The sequence below is a fragment of the Equus przewalskii genome, chromosome 5 (genome assembly GCF_037783145.1).
Source record: "Equus przewalskii isolate Varuska chromosome 5, EquPr2, whole genome shotgun sequence".
Taxonomy (NCBI): domain Eukaryota; kingdom Metazoa; phylum Chordata; class Mammalia; order Perissodactyla; family Equidae; genus Equus; species Equus przewalskii.
The window spans coordinates 42195950-42214778 of NC_091835.1; the positions used below are offsets into that span (position 1 = coordinate 42195950).

At 46.6% G+C, this 18829-nt stretch overlaps 1 long non-coding RNA gene across 1 annotated transcript in view; it reads left to right on the forward strand.

Annotated features, from left to right (window-relative positions):
- The window catches only part of LOC139083351 (uncharacterized), a 124503-nt gene that overhangs the window by 104738 nt on the left and 936 nt on the right, over window positions 1–18829 (forward strand). The window contains exon 2 of the long non-coding RNA XR_011539992.1: window positions 17379–17530. This is a non-coding gene — a long non-coding RNA (uncharacterized lncRNA). The remainder of the gene's footprint in view (window positions 1–17378; window positions 17531–18829) is intronic.

The following is an 18829-nucleotide window of genomic DNA, read 5'->3' on the forward strand; positions in this document are numbered from 1 at the left end:
CCTCTCCCAGATCTTCACACCCTCCTTACAACTCAAACTCTTCTTTGTCCTGACAGCTGTTTTCTCCTCCTCTACTCCTCTGCTTTCTATAAATCTTGCCATCTCATCTTTGGTCTTCTTCTTCTTCTTCTTTTTTTTTTTTTGCTGAGGAAGATTAGCCCTGAGCTAACATCCATGCCAACCTTCCTCTACTTTATATGTGGGTCACCACCACAGCATGGCTTGACGAGTGATGTAAGTCTGCGCCCAGGATCCAAACCCATGAACCTGGGCTACCGAAGTGGAGAGCACCAAACTTAACCAGGTCATGGGGCTGGCCCCCATCATCCGTGGTCATCTTTAATGTCTTCAGTCAAAATCATTCCCAAATTCCCCATTACCCAGATCCTATCAGTCACAAAGTCCTTGGAATTTCAACTTCTAAATATCTCTTGACTCCTTCCTTCCCTTCCTTTTCCTCTACTATTGCTGTAGCTCAAGCTCTTTCATCACCATGGAATGGTCCCAGGCAGTAAGGGAACTGGTCCCTCCATCTCTAGTTCATCTTCTCTCCTGTGTCCAAATCATTTTCTTTCTAAAAGCTAAACTTGATCTTTACTCCTCAAAGCCCATCAGGGATCCTTACTGCTTACAAGATAAAGCATGAGTTCCTAAGCAGGACTTGACAGGGCCTCCACAATCTTGATCTCACCTATGTCTCCACTTCATATTCCACCATTCTCTGCTTTTCACATCTGGATGGGGTCATAGTGAACTGCTCGCCCTTTCCCCAAAGTGCCAAAATCTTGGGTCCATCAGCTTATTTTGCACATGCAGATATGTCTACCCAGAGTGCCTTCTCCTCCTGGCCACCTGCAGCTTATCCTATCTTTTAAGCCTCATGTATGAAGTCTTCCTAACTCATCCTCTCTTTCTTGTGAGCCCTGTACATATTTCTCTCTTACTACCTATTTATAATAGAATTATAATTATTTGTTTGTCTCCCCCACTGGACCATGAAATACTTAAGTGTATCAGTTTCAATATTTATTTCTGGAAGCCTAGGGTCTGGTACACAGTGTCTGGCACATCACGGAACTCAGTGAGCTTCCACGACTATCATGTGTGCTTCATTAACAGATTAGAAAATTGATGATGTTTTTCACAGTTCATTTCATGGACCTCTACTAACATACATTTTTTTATTATATGTGGGACTATTAGTTGTTCACAGTAGAATTGTTTTGAACCCAAAGAGAAATGCCTTAGTCATCAGAGCTACCTGCTCTCTACCCCAATAGCTCAGTGCACAGCCTTGGGATCCATGAATATTTACTGAATTGAATCAAAATCTGCAAGTGTTTATTGAGCCCCTTGTTCTATGTAGGCCCTAAAAGTATGTGCTTGAGAAAAATGTCAGAATTAAGCATTGTACTTGCCTTCAAGGCCCTTCTAATTATGACACTGCCCAACTGTTTGTGCGTAATCACAGGCAGATGCACCAGGTCTCTGCTCCTGATTGTGTCAGGATATCATTTGTGGAAAAGGTGCCTTGCAACCCGGAGAGGCTTCAGTGTAATGATGGCAGCTCCAGTTACGTCACTGCCTTCCACGGGGCTATCACTGTGCTGGATGCTTTGGTCTGTGACTTACCTGGACTTAACTGTCACCACAGTCTCTGATGGTGTGTAGTCTTGTGCCCAGACTACATATGAGAGAACCTCACCCCACGGAGATGATGAAGAGGTGGAGGTAGGGCTTACACCAGAGTCTGCCCGCTGCCAAGCCTGCGGCCTCGCACCCACAGTGACAGTGACTTACTGCCCCGGAGCTGTGAGCGGTTCAGAGAAACCAACTGCTCTGTCTGGGAGGGAAGCTCTTTCCACGGCCCCCCTCCCCGCCATCTGTTAACGCTTTGCAATCCCATGGATTGTCGGCACATCAAAGCCCCGCAAATTGGACAAAATGAGATTGCAATGCAGAGATCAGACTGCTGCCCAGCCTTAATTGAGCCCAGAACTCGCTTTGGTTGGGGACTTCTTAAGTGGAATCACTCAGGCTCAAAATGAGGAGATTTAAGCTCCAGGAAAAAAGAGGCTGTTCAGGGTGGTCTAACCTGCATCTAGAAAAATGCCTGGTCATAGTAGGTCCTTAATAAATATTTACAAAAAATACCACACATTAAAGAAACAGGACCATTTTGGCAGCAAAGTCCATGCCCGTTATTGTGTTCAAGCAACCTCACACCAGGAACACCTGTGAGATCCTGAGCTGCTTTGTGTGTACACAGTGCTGTTCCTCCTCTCTCCTCCGTAAGCCCAGACAGGAATCATAGCCGAGTCTGCATGGCCTGCAGAGGGGGAGGCCACGGGCTGCCCTCTTTCTTGAGCAGCCCCTTTACCCCTAGTTCACCAAAAAGTGAAATTTCAAAACAGGGATGGGGCTGAGAGTGAGCTGAGGGGGGCACTGAGGTGCAAAATTTAATGGGGACCCCTCTTAGGGCCGTGCAAGTTTTCTCACTCACCTTATGGGGGCCTGGTTCTGATAAACCCATTCTTTCAGCTCTAGATAAGTGGGGGTCTCCTTGCCTATAAAAATATAAACTTTCTCCTAAAATGTGTTACATTAAATCGTTTATTGTTACCTCACTATAGGTGAGTTTATCCAATTCTTTCCTGAAACTGAAGAAACATTGTCCCTATAATGATACTTAAGACACGCCCTCTTGCTCCAAATATGTTCTTTAAGTGAAATTGTTGCTGAGATAATTGTTGATTTAATGTGTAGTTTTATGAAAGAATACAGAGACCCCCTTTGTTTTTCACTCAGTTTCCCCCAATAGGAACATTGTGAAAAACTGTAGTACAATAGCACAACCAGAATCTTGACACTGATACAATCCACAGATTTTGTTCAGATCTTCCTCGTTTTACTTGGACTCACTTGGGTGTGTGTATTTAGTTCTATACAATTTCATCTCGTGTGTAGGTTGTGTATCCCCCACCACAGTCAGACAGGGAGCAGTTCCACCCCACCAAGATCCCCCATGTTCCCTTTTATAACCGCACCCTCCACCCCACCCACTGCCCCCACTTCTTACATTTCCATGGCTTGACGTGATCTTTCACCATTTGATGGCTACAAGCATTCCCTCACATGGATTTACTATATTTATCCGATCGTTGAGGGTTGAACATTTCTGTTGGACGTATCCTTTTGTTTGTTTGATTGTTTTGCTATTCTGGAGATCCACTTAATCTTTTCACACATCCAGGATTATTTCCCTAGGATAAATCCCTAGGACTCATCCTTCATTTTTTAAATTCTTAATTTGATTACTCAGAGCTTACTCCATTTACCAACTCTGCTCCAAAGGAAATAGAAGGCTGCTTCAAAACATTAAATCCATGAAGAGTGGACAGAGGCCGGCCAGGACTAGGATATTCAAAAGTACGTGCTGGGTCCGGCCCCGTGGCCAAGTGGTTAAGTTCACAAGCTCTGCTTCGGTGGCACAGGGTTTTGCAGGTTCAGATCCCGGGCACGGACATAGCACTGCTCATCAGGCCATGCTGAGGTGGTGTCCCACATAGCACAGCCAGAGGCACTCACAACTAGAATCTACAACTGTGTACTGGGGGCTTTGGGGAGAAGAAGAAGGAAAAAAAAAAAAAGAAAGAAGATTGGCAACAGATGTTAGCTCAGGTGCCAATCAAAAAAAACCAAAAAAAAATAAGTACGGGCTGCAGTTCCCAAAGGCAATTTCAAAAGAGAAGCTGCAATAACATTTGGGGCCGTAAGAGTGTTATTTAAGTAAGTGAAGGTCACTAGTTCGAAGATAGCAATTATCTGGAAGTGTGAGTTCTGGTTTTGTTTATCAGACAGCTTGCCTAGCAGCCTGTTCTCATATGACGGGTAAGGGTAGAGAGAGAAGGTAAGGGAGTGGAAATGAGGCCAGGATGTTAGCCAGGATGATAGGAGGGAGTAGGTTTGTCTACGAACCTTGGGGCATGCAGCTCCCTTTGAGGGATGAAGGTCACCTTCAGGCAGGAAGGGGTCCGCTACAGGACACAGCCTGGCTGAGGAAGGGAAGGGCAGGTGGGCACTTTGCAAAGGAAACCGGGTTGGGTCTGGCCATAGTCTGGATGAGGGACACAGGAGGGGAATGGAAGCATCTAGAAGATATTGTCAAAAGAATTCGGGGAAGAAAAACCATTCAGAATGAGAAAACTTGATCCACCCAGAAGAGGTAGAGGTATCAATTGGTAGGGAGAAGACCACACGAGGAGCTGGGTCTTGTTCCCTTCTGGGGCTTGTGTGATGAGAAGCTATGGGTCTTGTGTGGAGCTCCTGCCAGAGAATGAGGTCTACCAGAAAAAGGCTGAAATACATGGTGGAGGGTTCTGTCCCCTCCACGACAGTGGGCTGAGTCTTTGCATGCAGAGACTGCGTGCACGGGCAGTGCTGTCCTAAGACCCAAGACCTTTATCCTGTGGTTTCGAGGGTCCCACTTTAGCCCTCCTCTAGTTTTACCTTCCCCCATCGACTATTGAGTCAGTTGGGCCAAAGGATGTACCCACCAGAGCCCATATCCACTGCCATAGTCTAGTCCACCATGCTCTGTTGTGCTTTCTACCTGAAACCCAGGATTCCCAGCCCAAATGGTCTCAGGCCCATTCTAGAGCTTTTGTAGGCCTCTTCCCAGGGTCTGTGCTATCAAGGGTGAACTGCACTGTTGAGTGTGCACCTGGGCGGGAGGGCTGGCTGCTTGGGCATATGCATGGAATTTCATTCTGGGGGCTGGGCCGTCTGCAGTCTACAGACGTGCGCATGGGCCCTGCTGGAGCCTGGGGTTGGAAAAGACAGGGATGTGGGCTGTGGGCCTCGAGCCTTCCTTTGTCCTTTTCCCCAGGCCCTGCAATATTTAGGGGCAGCCTGTGGGAGAGTCCCCGACCGGCTCTAACTATGCTGCATTCTGCCTCCTGTTGCCTGGAAATGCATCTGATCTCATCTTGGCTTTCTGTTTGAAATGGAAATTGCTTCATTTGTCAGTTTGTCAGGCTCCCAAGTAATTACCCTTCCACAATTCCTGAGGCCTCCCCCACACCGCAGTCTTCACTGGCCATCCCAATGTGTTGAATGAGTCACCCCACTCTTCCCACCTCTATTTCCTGGCAAATGAAACAAAGTTTAAATGAAGAGTGTCGGGGGGGCAGCCTTAAAAGGAGAAAGAGGTCTTAATAGGGCAGTGTTCCCCAGCTTATGTAATCATTATAATCACATGGGGCGCTTGTTAAAAATACTAATTTCTAGGCCCTATGCCTGGAGTCTCATTCTTTTGGTTTGGGAGGAGACTCAGGAACTGTGGTTCTCAGCCTTGGCTGAACACTGGAGTCCCCTGGGGAGCTTTAAAAATTGCTAAAGCCTGGGTCCCCACCCCAGAAAGTCTGGGCTAATTGGTCTGGGGTGTGGCTTAGGCATCAGGATTTTTCAAAGTTCCCTGGGTGGTTCTAATGTACGACCAAGGTTGAGAAACACTGCTCAGGACTCGCTGTTTTTTAACATAAGCCCCAGGTGACTCTTCTGACCAGGTAAGGCTAGAAATACTGCAGGGGGTCCTGCAAAGGGAGTTAGGGAAAAGAGTAACAGGGACAGCATCTCCTACCTCCAGGAGGTCTGGTTTTGTTTTTGTTTTCTGTTTTTCTCAGAAGCAGTTGGCGAGCTCCGTTGTCCCCTGCCCCTGTCTCTCTGAGCTGGTTCCCTAAAGCGGTAAGATAATTGCCCACGGATGGAAAATTCCAGGTGTGACCCTCCCAACCCTCCCTCTCTCTGCCATCCCCCACCCATCCAGTAATAACCCTCACTTTCCAGTGCACAAACATTGACTCATTTCCCCGTGAGGAAGGTGGAGCAGGGTTATTACCTGCCGCCAAGTCCTAAACTGGTAAGTTTCAAGTGCTGTTTTTTCTGGGGTACACAATTCCCTTCATCTCGTTCCCATTATTTCACAAGCTTTGCTCCATCTCTGTCCCTCCTTAGGGACTCACATTCCCAGCCTGTGACCGGGATAAGCAAGGATGTTGCTGAGGACACTGACTCAAGGCCTCAGAGGAGCAGCTGAGGTTAGCATTGGCTCAAGACAGGAAGGATGGCAGAAGTATCTGACAGTCAATGGCAAATGCTGGACTCTAGGCTTCTGGAATTTCGCTTGGCCCTAGACTCATTCCTTGTATCAGGTAAACCAAAGCCCAGTGGTAAGGCCCAGGCTGTCCCAGGACAACTCATAGGTGTGGCATTGCAAACTTCTTTTCCCCTAGTGTCTGCTTCACTGCAGTGTGTTGGACGCCCATTTAAGAGGAAAAAGGCTGACATACAACTTGCAGGAAAGGGCAGACCTGTGTTGGAAAAGGCATCAGGCCTAAAAGTGAAGCGGAGAAGAGGCAAATGACGGTCTGCCCGACAAATGTCTGCCGCAATCGCTAATTAGCCAGGGTACAGGCTGCAGTTTCAAGAGATGGGAGCACATGCCAGCCTCTTCAGTTATGTCAGTCCCTAGATAGGAGTCTGATTTTGTAAGTAAGTACCCAAAAGGCAGATTCTATACACTATAAATCTGTGAGCTCGACATGAAAACACAGCCCCAATTCACCAAATTATTGAAAATCTTGTTTAGGAGCACCTAGAAAAAGACTCCAGGACCTCTTGGATCCAGCATGGGTCTACTGAGGGCAGATCGGAGCAGTTAATGACATTTTTCTCAACAAGGTCATGTTAGATGGCCAGTGAAGAACATGTGGACGTCAGGAGCTGAGTGACAGGGGCTCTCATGGTCTAGCTGTGGACAAGAGAGAAACACATGGTTGAACATACGGATATACAGGCATGTTGGAAACTAGCTAAACATCTGGGTACCAAAGGTACTGTCTAATGAAAGTGGAAAAAATCATCTGTAGTTGTCTGGTTTAGAACCCCTCCCTTCGCTCTGCTACATTCAAGTTTATTATCTATGACTTTGATGGAAATATAGGTTTTCAGAACACAGGAAGCTTGGACGATCTTCCTCTCTATCTCTCATATATGCATATGTGTATATACACACGCAAACACACACAGAGATAGAAAGATAGATAGATAGATAGATAGATAGATGATAAATAGATTTTTGAAAGGCTGGAATAAGGAGTGGAATTGGGTGAGATGATGTTTAACAATGCACCTAATAGCACGACTACAAGAAAGGACATGGCTTAAGCAGCTCATGTGAAAAGGTTTAGCAGTTGGTGTCAACAGAATCTGCAATTGTGTTGTGAGGTCTCCTGTAATGCTGCTTGGATCTCAGGCTGTAATAATAGAAGTAGAGAGTCTATGAGGAGATGGTCTTCCACTCTGCAATGTCCTGGTCAGATGTCGTTAGGAATTTTGCCATCCATTCTGGACATCGTGCTAAGATGTTGGAACAGTCTGGAATGGAAGAGAGAAGCTAAGTTTAATAAAATAATCTGAAACATTCTCAATTGAGGAAGATAGAAGAAATGTGGATGAGAAATTTCAGGAGTCACAGGAGAGAGAACTTTGATGCATGAAGCCTGTCTTAGACTTCTGTGATGACTTCAAAGGTGGAACGAGCATGTGTGTTGAGAAAGCTCTGGAGGACTCAGGGCTCCATGTGAAGAAAGCTCTCCAGAGGTGGGGATGCTGGGCTCAGAATACCCCAACACACAACATAACAGACAAGTCCGGAAAACATGTAGCTGATGTGGATATCATCAGAAAGGCCCCCATAGGTAGCTGCAATAGGAAACTCTATACTCAGTTAGGTTTCAGAAACTCCTGGAAGGCCTTAATGGCCAGAAACATCTTTCGTGGCCACTGCCTAAAACTTCCCCAACAGCATTCCGTCCCTATAGCTTAAGGCTTTGATTCCTGTTCTGTGAAAACACCCCTGGAAGTTCTATCAGAATATCATATATAAATGTGAAAGAAGGAGAAAAGCGAAAAGTTTTGGGGAGAGAGGGGTAAAGGGCGGGTGTGAAGACAGGAACCTGGAGGTAAATTGGGGGATTTTAAGCGTAGGGAATCTGCATTCATTCTGTTCGCCTGGCCCAAATCCTGTGGGCAGAGGGAAGGTTCTCACTGCTAATGAACTCAGATGATCGCACATTCACTGACCTCAGGAAGGAGCCCAGGGAGCCATTCGGTCTCTCTCCCAGCCCAGGTCCTGGCCTTCAGTATCTCCAGGCATAGGCCAGAGTCTGCCACTGACTCAGGCCTGGGAACAGACCTGGCGCCGGTTCTCCTGGATCCCACCCAGAGACCGCCCGCCCCCACCCCCCCACCCCCGCCGCCAAGTCAGCAGAGCCCTGCACGAAAGCGCCATGCCAGGAAGAGCAGAGGGAACAGGTGCCTGGCCTTCTGCACCACCCATCCTGGCAAGCTGGAAGTCTGGCTGGCATCACGCCCAGCTCATTTCCAAGAGCTTGCTAGCTAGATATTTACGGGGAGGGAGCCTTGGCAAGAGGAGGCAGCTCGGCAGAAATGTCGCCCAGGCCCATTCACCCGCTGTGCCGTGGCCACAGGGGCTTATTGCCCTGATGGAGTTTGGTTTATGACACAACTTTAGCAAGCTTGCTCCTCAGGCTGTTCCTAGCCCGCGTGGCCAGGCGAAGCAACTCTTCCATCACCAGAGGCAGCATGGAATGCTTATTGTATTTCCCTAACTCTGTAGCAAGGGAAATTTGATTTATTTTCGAGTTAATCCATCACCCTCTGGCATCCTTTCAAGACAGGCCTTGAGCATAATTGCAGGATCTGGAGAAAATGGGGAAGTCAAGTTCAATTTATTTCATTAACATTTTTGAAACATTTAATTACGATAAAAACTGAAAAGCATTTAATGTGAATAGGACCATGACTTTATCTTCTCCGTGTGTTCATCCCACCAGTCACTCTCTCCCTGCTGTCACTGGACTGTTATAACTTGGTTCCCTGGCTTTGAGGGCTCCCATGAGCCTCAGCCACATTGTCACCTTAACAGGCTACTGCAGAAGGCAAGGAGGTAGGATGTCTACTCAACACCATTTTTTTTAAACATATTTTTAATTTCTTTTTTTATTGATTATTTATTAATTTTTGTGAGGAAGATTGTAACTGAGCTAACATCTGTGCCAATCTTCCTCTCTTTTATGTGGGACTCCACCACAGCATGGCTTGACGAGCAGTGTTAGGTCAGTGCTCGGGATGCCCCATCGTGAACCCCGGGCTGTGGAAGTGGAGTGTGTGAACTTAACCACTACACCATGGGGCTGGCCTCCACTCACAAACATTGTTGCAGGCCTAAATTCATCCATTCCTTTCTGGATGCTCATTGCATTATCTTCTGCTCCGCTATACTCTCCTTTTCATATATTCTTCAGCCCACTCTCTGCACCTGGGGCCAAGAATAGGTGGGGCAGCTGTGGGAGGCAGGAGAGATGAGATGCGGTCAGGACCTCTGTCAGTCTGGGACTGTCCAGCAGGCAGGCGGGGCACACATGTAGAGTACCACAAAACAGGGGCAGCCAAGGATGTGATTTTGGAAAACATATTTTATGTCATTTCATTAAAAGTCGCTGAAGTAGTAATTATGGGAAAGATTAGCATTTTGTCAGATTTCTTTCTTTCTTTTGGTGAGGAAGATTGGCCCTGAGCTAATATTTGTGCCAATCTTCCTCTATTTTATATGTGGGATGCCACCACAGCATGGCTTGATGAGCAGTGTGCATGTCTGCACCCAGGATCTGAACACCTGAACCCTGGGCTGCTGAAGCCAAGCACATGAACTTAACCACTATGCCACTGGGCTGGCCCTTGTCAGATTTCTTTATACCTATTTTATGATGAGGTATTGCTTTTATTTTTAATTCCATATGGGATTCTGTTATATAGACAAAAGCCCCGCCCCCCCACCCCACAGATGTCCATGTTCTAATCTTGGAAACTGTGACTAAGTTATGTTATAGGGTAAAGGGAAATTAAGGTTGAGAATGAATTAGGGTTACTAATCAGCAGACTTTAAAATAGGGAGATTACCCCTGTTACTATCTGGGTGGGCCCAATGTGATGATAATGATTCTTAAAAGTGGAAGAGGGGGCAGAAGACAAGGCCTGAGTGATGTAATGTGAGGACTCAACCTTCTGTTGCTGGCTTTGAAGATGGAGGAAGGGGCCAGGAGCCCAGGAATGTGAGTGACCTCTAGAAGCTGGAAAAAGCAAAGAAAGGGATTCTTACCTAGAAGCCTCCAGAAAGGAATACAGCCCTATGACACCTTAATTTTAGCCAATTTGAGATCTACATTGGACTTCAGATCTACAGACTGTAAGATAACAAATCTGCACTGTTTCACATCATTGGATTGGCGGTAGTTTGTTACAGCAGGGATTGGAAACTAACCTGGGCCCTGCCTAGATTGGGAGAGGAGAGAAAGGCCGGGAGCCACATCATCATCACCAGCAAAGGCTTTTATTCCCAAGTGTCTGCCAAGTGAGAAGCAATGCCTTGAGGCCTGGTCCCTGCCCTACATAAACCCAAGAGGAGACGGCATAAGCCAGGTGCTCAGTGAGGGTCCAGACGCGGATTACCCGGAGTTTGCAGGATGGAGCCAGCCCAGGCTCCATCACTTCCTAGTTGGGTGAACTTGGGAAAGCTATTTAATGTCTCTGAACTCCCATTTCCTCACATTATAATGGATATAATAGTAATATTATACTAGGGTTGATGTGAGGAATGAAGTTAATATTTGTGAAGCACATGTAACATTGCCTGGCGTGTGAGAAAGGCCACGTAGGTGTTAGCTATTATCATCATTATTGTTATTGTTATTACTGGACTTTCAGGGAAGTCTTTAGGGGCAAAGTGGGCTTCAGGGAAGGAAAGTTAGAGAGATAATAAAAATAACTAATATTTACCAACTGTTTCCTGTGGCTGAGCATGTGATAAGCACCTATCTTTGTAACACTATAAGCAAATACTGGTATTAGTCCCACTCTACAGGTGCAGAAACTGAGGCTTAGGAAGTCTAAGTAACCTGACTTACACAACGGTTAAGAGGCCAGGAAGGAATGTGAACCCAGATCCTTGTACTTACAGCCTGCACTCTTACCTCACTACTCAGAGGCAAGGATGAGGCTGTGTTGGAAGAAAACCAAGAAGTTCAGGAAGTTTAGTGGAAGCAGAAGGTTGGTGCGATGGAGTAACTACCTAGCGACCAGGCTGGGAAGTCAGCAGGGGCCAGACAGTGACGGCCTGCACCAGCAAGATTTTATCCTTTAGGGAAGAGAGAGCCGTGGAACGTAAACAAGTGGTATTGCAGGAATAGGAATCCGGCAGATGTGTGGAGCATGGAATCAAGACAAGGGGATCCCAGAGGTAGACAAAACAGTGAGAACATTCTCCCGAATGCCGAGGTCCCGAGGGGCTGCACTGGGGTGGAGCAAGAAGTGAGGAAGAGGCAAACGCGAAAGGCCAGACAGGGAGCATCGGCAGGACCTGGCTGGGGGTGGCTGACAGTGGGGAGAAAAGGAGACGAAGGAAGAGAAAATCAAGGGTTTAAAGCAAAGGGCTTGGAAGTCAGCCCTGAGATGTAATGGCTGTTGAGGCAGGCAGTGTGCGGAAGGTCTGTTTGAATCTGATCCTGATGACTGGCTCACTCTGGTCCTTGGTGTGTGTGTGTGGTCACTTTGTCTCTCTGCCTCAGTTTCTTTATGTGTAAAGCAGGGCTGACTATGTCTGCCCTCCCATCTCACAGAAATGCCCAGGAAGGTTCCTGTGAGATCATAGGTGTGCAGGTTCTTTGACAGATGAGAAGACTGTGCAAATAGAATGCACTGACTAACATGAGCCGCCCTGGCAAGACGGCCAGACCTCTGGGCTGCGCCAGGATAGAGCTGCCTCCCATTTACATGTGTTTGGATGGCAGTCTCAGGTTTGAGTATTAGAAGACCAGAGTTCCCACACGCATTGGAGACTCTTCCTTCAGAAACCACATTGAGCACTCTCCGCTAGCTCTCCTCTGTGCCCAGGGGCCCCTTGGGCTTGGCCACTGACCTCTGAATAAGGCTGGATGTGTCATTCCCAGCAACGGGAAAGTTGCTTCTTTTCTTTCCAAGAAAACAGACCTGTGAGAAAGCTCAGCAGCCCCAGAGGGAAGCTGGGCATCGCACAAAAGAAGAGTCTGTATTCTCACACTGAAAACATAATTAAAACAACTCTGCCTCCCTTATCTGAGACATGGAAGAAAAATGAGTGGGGAGACAACAGAAAGAAAAAGCCCTTATCTCTTGTTTTGTAAATGAAAATATTTTTCTGCCTTATATGAAAGCACCAAATTGTGTCCACAGCGAGGGGAGGCCTGAGCGTGCTGGGAGGGACCCGGCACATGGCTGTGACAGGTCTCAGTGCCTTGGAGGGTTGCAGGGAAGCCGGGCACAGCCGCAAAGGGAGGCGGCAACGGATGTGCTGCAGCCGACACACCATGGAACAGGCTGACGCCCTCACCGCCTACCGTCTCGGACAGGTTTCCTGCCATGGCACTAACAACCCAGCCGCCTTGCCCACATCTGCCCCAGGGGAGGGAGAGAAGACCTCATCCAAGTTCCCCTTCTCTGCCCTGCCTTCCTGCAGGTCGTCTCCTGTGCCTGCCATCCAACCTGTTCTTTCACAGCGAGCTCTCTGAACCTTGAAATACTCCCCCGATCATTCTGCACACCTCTGTCAGATCAGGATTAAGTGGGAAGGAAGAACAACAACAAAACCAAGACAAGCAAATTAGGGAGAAGAGGCTATCGAGAGAAGTCTCCCCACCTTCTCCATGGTCCAGCTCTGCCATGTAGATAGAAAGTCACTCCGGAGTTGACATCTCCCGCTATGCAGATGCCAGCTACCAACCTGAGACCACCCTGCCTGGCGGAAGCTCCACGGAGCAACCAGCAGGACACCTGGGTTCCCTTTGTTGGACCTCTTTTGGAGGCAGAGTCGGGCGCTGTGAGAGTTCAATAACACAGATGGTGGCCGACGAATGTGGGCTTTAAGGAAAACAACCTCACAAAGGATTTTATGGTGACTTAATTAAAACATTCAGTCACAGAGTCAATAACAGAAGCAACAGAAATTTAGAAAGTGTGGGCACAGGAGAAAAGACATGCTTGGGAGAAGACTGGAAAGCGCGGGCATTGATGAGGTAGATAAGGCAGGAGACATGAGCGCCCTGAGTAGAGGCCAGAAGCGGGGTGAAGAACAGGAGCCCCCACGCTGCGGGGTCCTGAGGAGTGGTCGCAACCTCTTTGCCGTGGTCCACCCAGAGGCCTGACCCTGTAGACTAGGGAAATCTGTGGAAGAGCAGAAACAGGAGCCTGGAGGGTGGAGCGAGAGGGTTTATGGCTAGAGTCAGTCAGGAAGCTTAGAAACTTGCAAGGGTTACTATGGTGGGAGACCTGTTCCGGCTGGAAACCAGAGAATGGTGACAGGAAATGGGTCAGAAAGTTAAAGAACGTGTTTCAGCACATTGAGACTTTTGGCAGAGTACCAGGAAGGCTCTTGCTTCTTACAGGTTCCTGTTTTAATGAACCCAGTAGATCAAGGCTTTTCCTTGAGAGGTGCTCAGCACGCGCTTGTGGACCTCTGAGAGCTGCCTGCTTCTTTACTAAGTTTTGTCGATTAAAAGTAATGTTTTTGTGCTCCTCCATCACCCACTGGTCTTTCCACCTTAGTTCAGACTCATCTTTTTTTCTCCTGCATTATTGAAACAGCCCCCTAAATGGTCTCCCCACCTGTAGTCCCATTACCTTCCAGTTCATCTTCTCCCATATTCTAGACTGACGCTTAGAACTCACATCTGATTGCCTCACACAGCCACTTAAGATCGTCCTGGCTCCCTGTTACCCATGGACGTGTTCGCAGGGCTTCCTTGAGCATAAGGTCACCTGAGATGGTTGCTAGACTACAGGTTCACAGGTCCATGTCCTCCCCCCAACCTCCGCCCTTGAGACTTGAATTTAGCAGATCGGCAGTGGAGCTGCAGAATCTATATTATAAATAAACATCACAGCTGATTCTTGTGATCAGGAACGTAGGGGAAACACAGCCTAGAGCGTAACGCTGAACTCTCACTTGTGGGAAAGGTCTGCGTTGGGCGCACCACGCGCCTCTCCACGCTCATCATCTCTGCATCCTGATAGCTGAGCTGTATCTCAGGGTATTGATTGTTGGTGCTCAGCCAGGCTGGGCTCTGGAACTGGGGTGCAGAATGGAAGGCCTGTTCAGAATACCAACCACTGGGCAATTCAAGCTCATTTACAAAGAGACCACCCACCTCTGGGCTGGGGGAAGGCGGGAACAGGGGTGCACCTGCTGTGCAAAGATAGGGAGGAGGTTTTTTTCTTTCTTTCTTACAAAAATGAGAGAATAACAGACTGTAGGCAGAAAGGGAAAAGCAATTTAAAAAAAGGTATTATATAAATAACTTGTGGTGCTCACTGCCTCCTGTCGTTCTGAGACAAATAGGTTAGTAAGTAAACCGAGGCAAGACAGACATTATGGTAACAGCACTAAAACTGGCTTTGCCGTGATTCTCCGAATTGCACGCACCTGAAATTTCAGAGCTCCAGATGGCAGAATCGTGAAGTCGGCAAAGTTTGCTTTGACCTCCGCAGATGTCTCCCTTTGGCTTCTCCTCTTGCCCTGCGTTGCCTCCGTCAGCTATTCAGTGTCCTCCTTTGGGCCCAGATACTTAGAGCTCCTCACCACAGATCCCCCCTCAGCAGCCGGCCTGCCCCACTCCCACGTCTGTGTCCATCCTTGGTACTTACCCCACCCCCCCCGTTCGTACCTTGACACTTGCTTTAAAGGTGGAAAATGATCTGATAAAACAGCCCCTACTAAGATTTCAATGCCTGATACTCCCTTCAAGGACACAGTGTTTATGTTTTACCAGGAAACTGCTGGAACACAAGACTTTACTAAAGGTTTAATTTATGGATGAAATTTTAGGAGCGTGCTAGACTTAAGAAAAGATTATCATTTCCCACCTGATGGCTTTGACAATTGTATTCCAGCCCCTATCTGTCTATCTGGAATGGAGTAGGTACTTAATAATCTGGCTTGATGCCTTGGATCACAGAAAGATTGGTCTCTGACATTTAGATCCACCTGGATTTTCTTGGACTAGCAAGTGTTAATATAATTATTTTGACAAAGAGGATTAAACGTTAAATTTGCAAGAAAATATTCTTTAAAAAATATTAAATATTTAATGAAAATGGTATAATAATTTTTATATTTATGAAGACTTCATTTAAATAGTTCCCAAATTTAAAAATCTACATCAGCCTGTGTGTTTCTGATATGAAGTTTATTGATTTAGGGTTTAATAAAATATTATTACCCCTATCCTGTCTCCAATATAAAAATCTTAGAATAAGAGTTTCCCTCATCCCAGGTGAGTTTTCTTGTCTCCAGTGCAAGCAGTGTTCTCAGCCATAAACTCGAGTTTCCAGTATGGATCTGCCCTCGGGATCTGTTGGCACGCCAGGCTGGAGGGTTCTTGACTGTCTTTGATTTTAACAATCTTTGACGTGGAAAGAATCTGTCATTCCTGTGTTAGTTTCCTAGAGCTGCCATAACAAGGTACCACAGACCGGGTGGCTTGGAACAAAGAAATTTATCCTCTCACAGTTCTGGAGGCTAGAAGTCTAAAATCAAGATGTCAATAGTCATGCTCTCTCTGAAGGCTCTGGGGGGAATCCTTTCTTGCCTTTCCCTAGCTTCTGGTGGTTGCCAGCAATCCTTGGCATTGCTTGACTTGGCACTGCATCACACCAGCCTCTGCCTTCACACGGTATTCTCCCCGTGTGTTTGTGTCTCTGTTTTCTTCTAAGGACACGAGTCATTGAATTAGGGCCTATTGTTATCCAGTATGACTTCATCTTAACGTAGTATATCTGCAAAGACTCTATTTCTAAATGGGGTCATACTCTGAGGTTCTGGGCGGACATGAATTTGAGGGGACACTCAACCTGTATTCAACCTGATACACTCCCCTTGGTGTTTCTGCCCTCAGTTTTCAAGCTCCGGGTACAGTGAACCCATCTAAATACACACCAGTCTCTTCATTTTCTCCCTGACTGACTTCTCTTTGCTAATGGCCTTAAGCTGTTTCCAAAGGGAGTAAAACGTTATTATCCTGATTTTCCCAGCGCAGGAGCTGAAAACGTTCTGGCTAGAGATGGCTGGGTCAAAGAGTGGTTGGTGCTTCAGTAAACTGGTTCCTCATTTCCCTGCACATGAAACTTGACTGTGTTTCTCAGCCTGTCGTCTTCCAACCAGGTGCTAATCAATAGACTCTGAACAGAAATCTTGTGCTCCACATCCAGGATTGGGCCATGATCACCGCCCACACAGGCTCCTCCAAGCTCTGTCCTTTTCTGCTAGCTTGAGGCAAATGGGCAGTGAAGCCTTGAAAGCTGTGTGTTAAAAATGGCAGAGCCAAGAGATGAAAGGAGTTGGGTCTCTATTATTTCCTAAAAGAGAGCTATCTGTAGACCATTTTGGATTTTGTATGAGCAAGAAATAAACTTTGATTGTATTAAATTTGGGGGCTTGTTTGTTATACGCATTAGCCTACTCTGATTAACCAGGGGTCTAGTCCAAGTTTATATGGCCACATTTATATTAATGGCAGAGACATAGGCCTCAAAGAACCAGTCCTTCTGACTCTCATTCCAGTACTCTTGTCACTCATCTACTCCATACTAGTTGAGTTTCAATCATTCCTATATTGTAGTATTTATTTCTTTGTGACAAATTTAAGACCACGTGTTCTTGGCCTGAGTCTGTTCATTGAAACATAGCTGTGTGGAGTCATGAGAATCAGTGTGGACACTGACATGTCCATTTCTCCTGAGCATGACTGGGTACCTCATCCATGAGTACTTTTATTCTGTGTCTTAGTCTGTTTGAGCTGCTTTAACAGAATACCACAGACTGGGTGGCTTATAAACAGAAATTTATTTCTCACAGTTCTGGAGGCTGGTGCCGGCAGATTCAACATTTGGTGAGAACCTGGTTTCTGGTTCATAGACAGCTGCCTCCTCACTGTAACCTCACATGGTGGAAGAGGTGAGGGTGCTCTCTGGGGTCTCTTTTATAAGGGCACTAATCTCATTCACGAGGGTGGAGCCGTCATGACCTCATCACCTCCCAAAGGCCCCAATTTCTAATGCTCTCACATTGGGCATTAGGTTTCAACATATGAATTTGGGAGGGGGACACGGATATTCAGTCTATAGCATTCTATAGTTGGTTTTATGGTTTTATCCAGCTATTTTCACTGAATTTTAGTTAAAGCTTTCTTGTGCTTTCTTTCTGATAGCAGTGTGCACTGCAGTTTTCTCTGTGGAAGACAGTTCTACTTCAGGATGAAATATCCTTCAACGACACCTGGGTGCCCTCGTCTAGCTGTTTTCCTGCTACGTCCGAGACATTTTGGCTCCATTCAGAGTCTCCTCCTTGACCACCAACCAGGTATTGATCTCCTAATTCTTGACTTTTCCTCCAAGGACCCTTCCCTTAATTTGTGAGTGTCAGGAACCCATATGCTGTCTACAGAGCTATCATCACGTTGAAGTGTCAGCATCCACCCGGATTTCCTCTTCCGAGGGACACTTAGGACTCCTGCAGAGAGCACATGGACTGTTAGATCCAGTTCTGGTGTTATAAGGGGAGAGGGTGGCTTTGACCTATTCCTGGCCTCCTTCATGGATTCCTAAAATAATTCTGACCTCTGGCTGTGCAGCACTTCATAGGGCTGCACATCTCCTATTCTACTTGAGTGTTTCGAGGTTTGTTATAGCCATTAAGTTTTTTTTTTTTTTTTCAATCTTCCTGCTTGGCTTTACTCCCATATTTAAAAAAAAAATCTTAAAGTTTATTTTTCTAAGCTGAATGTCATGGGGCTATTTTCCACTTTGTTTGTTCTATCTGAATCGTTATTCTACTGTTCTCTTGCTTGTAGTAGCTCCCAATTGAGCATGAATATACCATTTCCAACCACTTCCAGATCATTAATAAGGCTATGAAAGAAGACGGGCTCTTACCCCAAACCCTGTGGCACCAATTAGACACTTACCCCAACATGGGCTCCTTGGCAATTTATCATTACCTTATAATCTTTCAGCCAGTGTTTAATCAATGAGGCTGGGTTCTTCTCCAAGCGAATTTTAAACTAAGTTTCCGAGGCAACTTTCTTGAGACCAACTGCTTTTCTGAATCTGTCAACTGTCTTCCAGCTGCTCAGTTTGGAGCACAAAACCTGCCAGACCATTTATTTGGCTCTAAGACTTGTTCAGGGTAGTAGCATTCATCTCTTTTTACTTCCAACAACCTTCTCTCTTGAGGAAAGAAGTTGAAAGAGAATGAAATCACAGAGGACTGCTCCCTTCTGTATTACCAGAGGCTGAATTGTTGCTGAGATGGGGTTGGAAGGGGATGCGCATCTTCCACCCTGGGTAAGGGCTTGATCACCCAGTCCTTCTTCCCAGACACACCAGGAACAGACCCCTATATAGCATCTAATAAAAGGAGGCCAGCGACATGGGTGGGTGCCCACCCGTGCTCAATGAATCTGAGGATCAAATCACAGTTATTGAGCACTGATTATGTTTTAAGAATTGTGCAGGAGAAGCCCATACAACGCTAAGGAAGCCATAGCCTACATCCTCAGATGGCTTCAAGTCTGGGGGTGGTGGAACTGTAGGACTCAACAACCATATTATCTGCCTCTCATCTCTTGCCTGAAAACTATTGGTCCCTGCTAGGGCTTGA